Source organism: Rhipicephalus sanguineus, chromosome 9 (genome assembly GCF_013339695.2).
Source record: "Rhipicephalus sanguineus isolate Rsan-2018 chromosome 9, BIME_Rsan_1.4, whole genome shotgun sequence".
Taxonomy (NCBI): domain Eukaryota; kingdom Metazoa; phylum Arthropoda; class Arachnida; order Ixodida; family Ixodidae; genus Rhipicephalus; species Rhipicephalus sanguineus.
In genome coordinates this window covers 30,661,729-30,674,272 of record NC_051184.2, presented here as the reverse complement: position 1 = coordinate 30,674,272, position 12,544 = coordinate 30,661,729, and positions in this window count along the sequence as shown.

The window sequence follows — 12,544 nt, the reverse complement described above, 5'->3', positions numbered from 1 at the left end:
GAAAGGAAGCAGATGCCTGTTGCGTACGTAAGTACCTTAAGCTAATCTTCAAACCTTTTCAGATAAGTGAATTTGGGTCCAGTCGCGTTTGGAAAAAAATAGAAAAACTCAAGATATCCAAAAGCTATGGACACTGTTTCGGTAAAGAATGCTCTCAAGTAAGTATGGAGGTGTAACAGCAGAAGTGGCGAAATACTTGAGCCTGAGCTTCGAGTGGTGAAGGTACTGGGTTCGAATCCCAGCGCCCTCGAAAGTCTTGTATATCTTATTTTTTAGTTCCGTTTTTTGCTAGTTCATGAAACATATGTTGAGAATTTCTGACCAGCGTAATCACCGCAGAGGTGGCGAAAAGCATGAGCGTCTGCTTCCCATGTGGAAGGTTTCGGGTTCGATTTACGGGGCCGGCGGAAACACACCGCGTGTAGAGGAGTACCCCGACCTTGCGTGGGATAATTTTTTAGCTCATTTCTGTCACCTTCGGATGAAAAATTTAAAAAAAATCGCGTAAAGCATTTTAAATTTCCCGCCACAGCACCCACAATGCAACACACTACAAGAGATTGGCTTCCCAACAACACAGACCGTGGCAAATTTTTTTTTGCCGAAAACACCAAGAAAGGAGGCATGTAGAGGTTCGCTTTATTAAAGGAACTGTGCTCATTGTCGCATAGGTTCATTACGCCGAGGACATCGAATTATGCCGTGTCCATTTAGTGCGTAGTGGGGCTCTCTAATCGTGAGAAACCGGCACAAGTTGGAGGTCGTTTTGGCACGGGTATATATAGCCGAAAGCAAGTATACATGGGCTTTTTTCGTGCTGAACAAAAAACTGCGCAAAAACGACACGTTTTTTTGTTCACCGTAAAAAAAGCCCATATATACTTGCTTTCGGCTATATATACCCCAAACAAAACGACCTCCAAGTTGTACTGGTTTCTCAAGATTAGAAAGCCCCACTTCGCATTAAATGGACACGGTGTACATGCATGGCTTCGGCTTAATGAATCTATGCGACAATGAGCACAGTTCCTTTATTCAAACGAACCTCTACATGCCTCCTTTCTTGGTGTTTTTGGCTTAATGAGACCTACCCGGATGCACCATATCACCTCTTCCGAGCTCAGAGTTCCCCTGATGCGTTGGCTTCGCAGCAACACAGACCGTGGGAAAAATTTTTAGCCCATTTCTGACACCTTTCGGATGAGAAATAAAAGAAAGCCGCATAAAGCATTTTAAATTTCCCGCCACTGCGCCTCCAACGCAACACACCACAAGAGATTGGCTTCCCAAGAACACAGACCGGGGGAAATTTTTTTGCCAATAACACCAAGAAAGAGGCATGTAGAGGTTCGCTTGATTAAAAGAACTGTGCTCATTACTGCATATATTCATTACGCCGAGGACTTCCTTGTACGCCGTTTCCATTTAATGCGTAGTAGGGCCGTCTTAGCATGAGAAACCGGCACCACTTGGAGGTCGTTTTGGTTGGGGTATATATAGCCGATCGCAAGTATATATGGGCTTTTTTTACGCTGACCAAAAAGCAGACACGTTTTTTGGTCAGCGTAAAAAAAGCCTATATATACTTGCTTTCGGCTATATATACCCCAAACAAAACGACCTCCAAGTTGTACTGGTTTCTCAAAATTAGAAAGCCCCACTTCGCATTAAATGGACACGGTGTACATGCATGGCTTCAGCTTAATGAATCTATGCGACAATGAGCACAGTTCCTTTATTCAAACGAACCTCTACATGCCTCCTTTCATTGTGTTTTTGGCTTAATGAGACCTACCCGGATGCGCCATATCACCTCTTCCGAGCTCAGAGTTCCCCTGATGCGTTGGCTTCGCAGCAGCACAGACCGTGGGAAAATTTTTTAGCCCATTTCTGTCACCCTTCGGATGAGAAGTAAAAGAAAGCCGCATAAAGCATTTTAAATTTCCCGCCACTGTGCCTCCAACGCAACACACCACAAGAGATTGGCTTCCCAAGAACACAGACCGGGGGAAATTTTTTTGCCAAAAACACCAAGAAAGAGGCATGTAGAGGTTCGCTTGATTAAAAGAACTGTGCTCATTATTGCATATATTCATTACGCCGAGGACTTCCTTGTACGTCGTTTCCATTTAATGCGTAGTAGGGCCGTCTTAGCATGAGAAACCGGCACCACTTGGAGGTCGTTTTGGTTGGGGTATATATAGCCGATCGCAAGTATATATGGGCTTTTTTTACGCTGACCAAAAAACAGACACGTTTTTTGGTCAGCGTAAAAAAAGCCCATATATACTTGCTTTCGGCTATATATACCCCAAACAAAACGACCTCCAAGTTGTACTGGTTTCTCAAGATTAGAAAGCCCCACTTCGCATTAAATGGACACGGTGTACATGCATGGCTTCGGCTTAATGAATCTATGCGACAATGAGCACAGTTCCTTTATTCAAACGAACCTCTACATGCCTCCTTTCTTTGTGTTTTTGGCTTAATGAGACCTACCCGGATGCACCATATCACCACGAACACTGATCTTCCGAGCTCAGAGTTCCCCTGATGCGTTGGCTTCGCAGCAATAGACGTCAAAAAGCAGTCGAAAAAGTTGAGGCCCTTATCAGCCCCGATAAGGCAAAACTTTTTCTGACGTCACACCTCACAGCGACGGAGCTGTATGCGTATTTTTGGTGCCGTAAGTGTCAAAAACGGCCGAAAAAATTTTCCCACGGTCTGTGTTGTTGGAAAGCCAACCTCTCGTAGTGTGTTGCATTGTGGGTGCAGTGGCGGGAAATTTAAAATGCTTTGCGCCGTTTTATTTATTTTTCGTCCGGAGGTGCCAGAAACGACCAAAAATTTTTTCCCACGGTCTGTGTTGTTGGGAAGCCAACCTCTTGCATTGTGGGAGTGGTGGCGGGAAATTTAATATGCTTTACGCTGTTTTATTTATTTTTCGTCCGGAGGTGCCAGAAACGACCAAAAGAATTTTCCCACGGTCTGTGTGATTGGGAAGCCCTCTTGCATTGTGGGAGTGGTGTATGTATGTATGTATGGAAAAACTTTATTTAGGTCCGTCGGGGCGTGAACTAGCACGTAGCGGGCCGCTCGCGGGAAATTTAATATGCTTTACGCCGTTTTATTTATTTTTCGTCCGGAGGTGCCAGAAACGACCAAAAAAATTTTCCCACGGTCTGTGTTGTTGGGAAGCCAATCTCTTGCATTGTGGGAGCGGTGGCGGGAAATTTAATGTGATTTACGCCGTTTTATTTATTTTTCGTCCGGAGGTGCCAAACGACCAAAAAAAATTTCCCACGGTCTGTGTTGTTGGGAAGCCAACCTCTTGCATTGTGGGAGTGGTGGCGGGAAATTTAATATGCTTTACGCCGTTTTATTTATTTTTCGTCCGGAAGTGCCAGAAAAGACCAAAAAATTTTCCCGCGGTCTGTTCGTTTTTTTAAACGAAATATTCAAGTTAAAAAAAATGAAAAAACCATAATTTTTAGGCCTGGCCGTCCTTCCACTACGTCTAAGGGTAGGTCAGTACCTCATTGGCGCGCATGCTTACAAATCCAATGGTGGGCGTGGCAATGCGAGCTCCTATAACCCATATGCATCATTCCATGCTGAGCATCATCGGCAGTGCGATGCAAAAACACCAGACTTTGATGTAGAAGTGGGTTTTAATCAGTAACCGCATCACTGCAGAATGCCTTTCCATTTTCCTCGGTGAGGCCACCAGCGGGATTCGAACCAGCGCCCCTTCGCTTGTGAGCCGAACACTTTACCATCTCGGCTACAACGGCGGCGCAGGAAACAGTGTTCAGAAGTTGCACTGCTGTCTGCACATTGTCGCATACACACACATGCATGTCGCTGCACATGTAGCGCATACGCAAAAATCAAATGCGTTCCTTCGCGTGTCCATCATTGTTCAAATGCACAGCTTCACATGCAAGTTCGGGTGTCATTTCTGAACACAAAGGTAAGACTATAGCCTCCAGAAATTTTCATTTTCAGATCTTTAAAGGTTTCGTCGCATTCTGATCGAACAGACCTTGGAGTTCTTGACCGAAGGGGTAAGACCATAAAGCGTTGGGAATCTCGAATTTATGGATTTTTTTATTAAACGAAACAAGGGGAAGTTTTAAGGACTCGTTTTTCTTTACTAGACACAGCAATAATTGGAACTAACAGACAAGAAATCCAAGGAAAGTATAGGGGATGCTTTTTGTCAAAACAGGAAATGTTAAACAACAAGTAACACCCCTGTACTTTCCTTGGCTTATTTCTTGCCTGTTAGATCCAATTAATGGATTTTTTAATGTTTCATCGTATTTTGAAGAAAACAATTTTAGAGTAGAATTATCTCGGAGTCGACTACTTGGTTAGTAGCGAAGAAATTTTGCAGCCTCAACAAAAGGACCAAATCAGACACTAGAAAACAAGACGAGCGCCGACTTCCTACTGACCCATATATATATATATATATATATATATATATATATATATATATATATATATATATATATATATATATATATATATATATATATATATATATATATATACTTTAGGAGACACGCCTTACTGGCTGTATTGATATCACCACAGGATGCGCATTAGCAATGTGCGTGGACCATCCTTCTTAAAATGTAGCTGCCCACGGAGAGGATGGCCGCACAGGCAGCCTCTTTTGCTATATTTGCTATTTTGCTATATTTTTTCAAGATGAAATCGATCTGGGACCATTTCCCGCCTAAATATAGTAAGCCTATAGCCTTTGTAAATCTTGTATTTGGTGGTTTTTCAATGTTTCGTCGAAATCAGATGAAATCGATCTGCGATCATCTTCCGCTAAACAGTCAGCCGACAGCCTTTGGAAGTCTTGTGTTTTTCGATTTTTTTTTTTTAAGTTTCGTCGAAATCAGATGAAATCGATGTGCATTTTCCGCCTAAATAGCCTTTGGAAGTCCGGTGTTTTTTTTTATTTTTAAAAGTTTCGTCGAATTGGATGAAATCGATTTTGGGTCCATTTCCTACCTAAATAGTAAGCTTTCGCGAATTTTTACTTCTTGGTTTTTCAGAAGATCGTCAGATTTTGATGAAATAGGGCTTTAGTTTCTCTACTTTCCAATGTCTTGTTTAATTTTCCTAATATTGATATGAGGCCTAACGAGAGACAAGTCCAAGAGGTACGAGAGCACTGTGCACTGATGCGCCCATTAGTCGAAACGGCTGCTCCGATCGGCGAGCAAGGAGCGGGAACGTAGGTACAGGTGAGACGACACATATGGCACAAGACGTCGTTCAAGTCCTGGGACAGTTGATCGTCGTCGGGCGAAACCAGCACGGCTCTGAAAGTTTTTGCGGCATTTCGAAGAACGAATGGCAGGGCGCTGGCGAGATCGTCGTTACACGAGGCGGTTGACAGTTGACGGCGGGTGCTGTCGCGCCACTTGACGAGTCGCTCTGCGGCTTGACACTGGCATGACACTGGCATGACACTGGCATGACACTGGCTTGACACTGGCTTGACACTGGCATGACGGTCTTCCAGCCGCGTCCGGGCAACCGTGCAGGCGATCCTGCATCCAGCATTCCCTGCAGCTCCTCGTCCTTGACCTGGAATAAGGGGAAACGCTGTGAGAGGTGGAGATGTGCAAAAATAAACGACTAGTGCTGGCAACAACCTGCCTTACATTCAATCTCATGTGCAGAAGGCAACACTACAAGAGCTAGGCAGACAATGCACTTCATAAGTGATTGATTCAAACACTGCTTTCAGACAAGACATGCAGGACGGTTAAATATAGACTTTACCCAGTTTTCTACTACACACATAGGGTGAGCTTTGGGCGGCTGTGTTGCCGAGACAGTTGGCCCATAGTTACGGAGCAGACATGTCCATAACTTGGGACAGGACGATGCTGAGCCATGTGCATTTTATGCATGGCTTTATGCATTTTATGCATGGACAATGCGCATCTCATGCACGATACGGTCTGCGCAACTTCCTTATTTATATACGTGTCCTGTATGATGCAATTAAACATCAGTTTCACGCTGGCGTTTGCCTAGCGTCTTCTTCAAGGTACTGCCCTAAGTTGTGTGCTTCCCTGCTCTAAAGAAGGAGAGAACAAAGAACATCCGTCAGAAGCACCCTGCAATATGCTTTCAAGGGTTGCACACTCGTTAACAGAAAGCACACAGTACTATCTCACGAACCTGAATCTTGTATGGGGGCACATATTTCTTCGTTATATTTTGAAACGTGCTGTTCAGCAAGGGGACTGGCCCCATTCTAAGCGTAAGGAGTCAGGAAGGCGCGCTGGCACTGGTACCAGTATTCATGAAACTAGTTCTGAAGGCAGACTTGTGCCTTACCAGAATTAGACGACGGGCTGCAGGCATCGCAGCAGCCATATTAAGCCTGGGATTATCATCCTTAACGTCTCCCTCGCGTTGGCGATCCATCCTTGAGGTGCCGGTTCCGGTGCCGGCTCCGCTTCCGGTCCCTCTTCCGGTCCCGCAGGCACTTCTGCTGGAGCCCATTCTTCGGCTGGAGCAACCTCGGGTGGCGCTCCTTCGGCACGACGTCCTGCGTCTGGTGTCCCCGGCCTTGAAGAAACAAGGCCGGACAGGGAGTTTGGAGGATTTGTCCTGTTTCTTCTCGACAAGTGCGGCGTCGCAAGGTTCGATTGCTGGGGTTGTTGGAGATGGTATTGGACGTCTGACAGCAGATCGTGAAGGGTCCTCACTGCACCATTCCATGGAGGAACGACCACTGTGCCTTGCAACTCGCCTGAGGCAGGCCGTTGCCGGGACGTCGGGAGGAATGTGGTATTCATGTAGCGGGTACCATGGTGGTCTCTCACAACAACGAAGGTATCTTCCTCTGGGGGTTGCAATCGACGTACTGAAAACAAAGGAAAGCAGAGATAATTTTGATGTCAGAACTCACAGCAAACTGCTACTGAAATACTGAAAACAGCAAAGTCAAGTCCTCTGTGCCACCTGCAAGCATACTGACAGTCGCATCATCGAAGGCTGTTTTATCGCTTAGCATTATGTTGCATTTCGTGAATGTGCGTTCATGAACCTCACCAAGTTTCCTTACGAAATCTGTAACGTTCCATTGTACGAGTTGTGTGTTCATACTGAAAGTAGGTTAGTGCTGCGTCTAAAAAAAATGTGTTGCCTTAGATTAGAGCCTTTTCAAGGCCCTATTAGGCAAGATTTGTCCTTTCTGAAGCGGTCAAGACCTTGTCGCTCCTTAGGCATTTGATGTGCTGTCAGAATGGGTGTAGAGTCCATTGCCTTTTGTGAGGCCCTGGACACGCTCCCTTGCGAACGAGAAGTTTCATGTGAAAATCTCGCCACGGAGAATGAGACCAAGCTTCGCGCCAGGGCTGCGTAGAGATAATCAGAAAAGCATTCCGGAATATAGATATCGATATACATATGCTGAAGCCTAAAGTACAAATAATTAGATACATTTGTCTTCTATAAGGACTTCCGCAAAAAAAAGAGAGAAAAGTCTACTGCAGTACAGATACTGAAACACTCATGCTCTGCAAGATCATTTATTAAGTGTAGCATACTACTGTGAATAATGTTGGAGCACATTCAAACTTGCAGATGTTGCTAATTAGGCAAAAGTGAAAAATCTAGAAACTTCAGCTGTGACGAGAGTGCTTGCCAAAGAATCACAATGAAAAGTTCGCGAAATGTGGGTCTGGTTTTGTGGAAGGGGGTGGGGGGTGTTCCAGGACAGCCAGCTAAGTCGGCAATGTTCCCACTTCAAATGTAAAAAAATGCAGGATAATTTCCGGCGCAGGTGGCCGTTTCGGCCGACAGTGCATGTCAGTACGAAAAAAAACCTTGGGGGGTGGGCGCGGGAGGTGTGTGCTAAAGCAGCTCAATAAGCCCCCCTCCTCCTGGCTACGCCCATCATAACAGTTTGCCACGTCATAAATTACATATACACATACACACACATTTCTATATAGATGCACATTTATATGCACACATATAGCAGATATATTTATTGAGGTAACACATGTTGTTAGTAAGAACTGTTTCAGATGGCACTGGAAACAATGCAATGAAGAGCAGAGAATTCCAAGATGACATTGCAGAAAACGAAGCTGTCACTTTACGTAGTTAGCGGTGAATTTTCGCAGCACAATATTATTTAAAAAAAAACAGTGTGTTATTATTATTTGTGTATTATTACTGTGTATTATTACTATTGTTATTATTACATGTTTATTATTAGTACTTAGATGTGTTAATGGATGTATGTGAGTGGAAATGTCACAGGTTCTACTTCTGGATAATAAAATGTCAAGTTTGAGTTAAAATGTAATGGCAGAATTTTGAGATTGCACAAAATAAGTGCTGCTCATGCTGTGTACAAAATGTACAAAATATGTGCAATTATATCGCCTGTTTCTGAAGGTGAGTGAGAAATGTCGGAATATGGTGTAGGTTTTGCCCCTGGATGAAGTGTATTAAGGCGACTTAATAATAGCACAGTGATGCGATTTTAAAATATGTTGCTGAAAACAGCGTCTTGTGTGCCTGAGTATATGGGTGCAAAAAGCAGTCTTCTTGATGACAGAAGTTACACGAGTGTTATATTTAAAGTGGCCCTGCAACACTTTTTGAGCATGATCTGAAAACGCTGCCGATCAGTAGTCGAGGTTCCCGTGCGCAGCGTTGTAATGTTTGGCTCCCGAGAGCCAAACATTATAGCGCTGCACACGGCCTGCAATTTACAATAAATTGTCAGCTAAAGATTACTTCCTCTTCTATCAACAAACGATGCTATTTACTCAAAACCACTGCGTCATTGACTCAAGTTCCATGTCATTGGCTGATTTGAACATGGCGCGCTCTGTAGTTACTGTGGCCGCCACAAGTAGCCGCCACTTGCCCGCGCGATCGCACTGAAAGTACGCCGCGCGTTCGAAGAAAAAGAAAAAGTGCTCAAGGTCACGTGGCGCGCGTGACGTATCTTCTCGATCCTGTGCCATACCCCTCTGCTTAGCTTCCAGCGCTTTTGTCGGGACGAGAGAAGAGAAAGCAATTACAGCGTGCGACAAATCTCTCTAACTCTGCTTGTACTGGATGAATCCTAAAACATTTTGTGGCGGTCGATTCACGAAGCAATAAGCTCCTTTTGAAGCCATTCCATGGAAACGTGTTGCGGGGCCCCTTTAAGCATAAGGTCTGATGTGAGAACTGGAAAAGTAATGAAGTTTGATCGGCCAATGGCGCAGTTATCAATGCATATTTCAGGGGTTACTGTAACATTTTTTTGGGACAAGCGAAATCACATAAAAGTTGTAACAGGGCTAATCTTCAACAAGCCATTCTTGCACCAGGGAACAAGATCCGCGACATCAGCATTTAATTTTGTTACTAGATTGTTAATTTCTTTGACACTAGATAACATCGTGGTATCATCAGCAGCAGTCAGAATAATTAAGTAATTATAGTAATGCAGAAAGAAACAAGAGAGGTCTCAAAATTGATTCTAATGGAATGCCCGGGTTATCTGTCATTGGAGAGGGTAAAACACTTCCATTGTTAACAACCTGGTTTCCTTTGTGAGGTAGCCTTACAAGAGGGCTAAAGCAGGCCCAGGAATTTCCAGGGATTCCAAGTTTAGCATACGACAAAGAGTGGTTAATAGTGTCAAAAGCTTTAGTTAAATCAATAACTACCACCCCTGCCTATGGCCCATGATCAATAAACGGTTTTATGCTGTCAGTTTTACGAGTGCCAACTCGATAGATAACTTAGCACGAAAGTCAGACTGCTTAGGTGGGAGGTTAAATTTCGTTAGACACTCCATTAGGCGATTAGCGATGAACTTCTAAACTGTTTTACTAAAGAATGGGAGGATGTTTACAGGGCGAAAATTAGAAAATATTAAGGCAGTTTTGCACCGGTGGTGACAAACCTGAAGGAAATTGGAATAGAGGAACTGGGTGGCCAATAAGGGGAAACGCTGTGACTGGTGGAGCTGTGCAAAAATAAACGGCTAGTGCTGGCAACAACCTGCCTTACATTTAATCTCATGTGCAGAAGGTAACACTACAAGAGCTAGACATAGTATGCACTTCAAAAGTGATTGGTTCAATCACTGCTTTCAGACAAGACAGGACGGTTAAATAGACTTTACCCCAGTTTTTTACTACACACATGGGTGAGCTTGGGGCGGATGTGTTGCCGAGACAGTTGGCCCGTAGTTACGGAGCAGACATGTTCCGTAATGCTGAAGCCATGGCCATTTTATGCATGGCTTTACTCATTTTATGCATGGACAATGCACATTTCATGCATGATACAGTCTCCGCAACAATTGTTTATATACGTGTCCTGTATGATGCAAATAAACAACAGTTGCACGCTGGCGTTTGCCTAGTGTCTTCTTCAAGGTACTGCCCTAAGTTGTGTGCTTCCCTGCTCTAAAGAAGGAGAGAACAAAGAACATCCGTCAGAAGCACCCTGCAATATGCTTTCAAGGGTTGCACACTCGTTAACAGAAAGCCCACAGTACTATCTCACGAACCTGAATCTTGTATGGGGGCACATATTTCTTCGTTATATTTTGAAACGTGCTGTTCAGCAAGGGGACTGGCCCCATTCTAAGCGTAAGGAGTCAGGAAGGCGCGCTGGCACTAGTACCAGGTATTTATGAAGCTAGTTTTGAAGGCAGACTTACGCCTTACCAGAATCAGACGGCGGGCTGCAGGCATCGCAGCAGCCATATTAAGCCTGGGATTATCATCCTTAACGTCTCCCTCGCGTTGGCGATCCATCTGAGGTGCCGGTTCCGGTGCCGGCTCCGGTTCCGGCCCCTCTTCCGGCCCCTCTTCTGGTCTCTCTTCCGGTCTCTCTTCCGGTCCCTCTCCTGGTCCCTCTTCTCGTTCCTCTTCCAGTCCCGCAGGCACTTCTGCTTGAGCCCATTCTTCGGCTGGAGCAACCTCGGGTGGCGCCCCTTCGGCACGACTTCCTGCATCTGGTGTCGCCGGCCTTGAAGAAACAAGGCCGGACAGGCGGTTTGACGGATTTGTCCTGTTTCTTCTCGAGAAGTGTGACGTCGCAAGGTTCGGTTGCTGGGGTTGTTGCAGATGGTATTCGACGTCTGACAGCACATCTTGAAGGGTCCTCACTGAACCATTCCATGGCAGAACGACCACTGAGCCTTGCAACTCGCCTGAGGCAGGTCGTTGCCGGGAAGTTGGGAGGAAGGCGGTATTCATGTAGCGGGTGCCATGGTCGTCTCTCACAAGAACGAATGCATCTTCCTCTGGTGGTTGTAATCGACGTACTGAAAACAAAGGAAAGCAGAGATAATTTTGATGTCAGAACTCACAGCAAACTGCTACTGAAATACTGAAAACAGCAAAGTCAAGTCCTCTGTGCCACCTGCAAGCATACTGACAGTCGCATCATCAAAGGCTGTTTTATCGCTTAGCATTATGTTGCATTTCATGAATGTGCGTTCATGAACCTCATCGGGTTTCCTTAGAAAACCTGTAACGTTCCATTGTACGAGTTGTGCGTCCATACTGAAAGTAGGTTAGTGCTGCGCCTAAAAAAAAATGTGTTGCCTTAGATTAGAGCCTTTTCAAGGCCCTATTATGCAAGATTTGTCCTTTCTGAAGCGGTCAAGACCTTGTCGCTCCTTAGGCATTTGATGTGCTGTCAGGATGGGTGTAGAGTCCATTGCCTTTTGTGAGGCCCTGGACACGCTCCCTTGCGAGCGAGAAGTTTCATGTGAAAATCTCGCCACGGAGAATGAGACCAAGCTTCGCGCTATAGGGCTGCGTAGAGATACTCAGAAAAGCATTCCGGAATATAGATATCGATATACATATGCTGAAGCTTCCTAAAGTACAAATAATTAGATACATTTGTCTTCTATGTAACGGGATATTTATAAGGACTTCCGCAAAAAAAGAGAGAAAAGTTACTGCAATACAGATACTAAAATGCTTTTTTTTTAATTTTTAGGGACACTCATGCTCTGCAAGATCATTTATTAAGTGGAGCGTACTACTATGAATGGCGTTGGAGCACATTCAAACTTGCAGATGTTTGTAATTAGGCAAAAGTGAAAAATCTAGGGACTTCAGCTTGCCAGCGCGCTTGTCATCGAATCACCATGAAAAGTTTGTACAATGTGGGTCTGGGTTTGTGGATGGGGAGGGGGGGGGGGTTCCAGGACAGCCAGCCCAAGTCGGCAATGTTCATGCTTCAACTGTAAAAAAATGCAGGATGATTTCAGACGCAGGTGGCCGCCTCGAGAGGCGGGTGCGGGAGGTGTGTGCTAAAGCTCAATAAGCCCCCCTTCTCCTGGCTACGCCCATGTGATAACACAGTTTGTCACGTCATAAATTGTGGCGTATTTTTTTCAAAAAGAGCCAAATGCGAAAACCGAAACTGCGCTAAATTTTACGGGAGCGTAAAGCGCGCCTAAGTATCTTTAACTTCAAATACAGTTAGAATCGAAATGGGGCAATTCCTGATAGTAACG